Source organism: Priapulus caudatus, unplaced genomic scaffold (genome assembly GCF_000485595.1).
Source record: "Priapulus caudatus unplaced genomic scaffold, Priapulus_caudatus-5.0.1 Scaffold2015, whole genome shotgun sequence".
In the NCBI taxonomy this organism is placed as follows: Eukaryota; Metazoa; Priapulida; class Priapulimorpha; order Priapulimorphida; family Priapulidae; genus Priapulus; species Priapulus caudatus.
In genome coordinates this window covers 9,883-10,872 of record NW_014579076.1, presented here as the reverse complement: position 1 = coordinate 10,872, position 990 = coordinate 9,883, and positions in this window count along the sequence as shown.

Sequence of the window (990 nt, the reverse complement as noted above, 5' to 3'; positions counted from 1 at the left end):
TATATATATATATATATATAGGTGTCAATAATATCCGTATTTCAGCTTGAATATTAGAAATCGATAAAGTATGCTTCAATTAGGTTTGATGAAGGTGGGAACACAGAAAAACTTAATGAGGGATAGAGTTTCAGTAAAAAAATGCAATATTATTTTGTTGTTGTGAAGTACATATAAATTATTTGTAAAACCCATTTGTGACATATAATGAAACAAATTATAATCTATCATATTTCCACATTATAAATTATTTCGTTGCCGTATTACGGTATGATCTAGTACATAACTAGAAATAATAAAATTATTATTATATTATTATAACTAGAAATATACGTTCAATTGATGTTTCTTATGACGCTGATTTGTGAATTAATTTGCTTCCTTTATTTATACAAAGTTTGTACCACTTTGTTGGTGCTTATGTCATCTATTAAAATGAGTGCACAGAAATTTCTCTCTTAAGCAATTGCACAAAAACAAAACAAACTTTTATGGCCCTGAAGGCTGTTCAATAGAAGTTGAGATCCTGCTTTAATAAAATACTGCAAGTAAAGACACGCGCAAGTAAAGACGGAGAACACATAAAGATAGAAAAGGGTTCTGATATACGTTGTAAAATTCTGATTTAGTCTTTTCTAAGCAATATGTGCTTTTTTTCGCAACATTTTTTCATTACACTTCCAACAAGCTTGATTTCATCAACAAGACCAGGGATCCCGGCATTTTAAAATGTTTTAGCTAATTCTTAGCAACATACTCAGTTCTAAGTTGGTTGACATTTCAAGATCAGGAAAACTAGCAAGGGAAACTTGTTGACATGGTAGTTCATTTCAGATGCCCAGTCTGGGCATATGTTGAAATTTCAACAGATTCCCAGACTCGTGCTGGTCTGTTAAAATTTCAACGGATTCCCAGACTCGTGCAGGTCTGTTGAAATTTCAACGGATTCCCAGACTCGTGCAGGTCTGTTGAAATTTCAACGGATTCCCA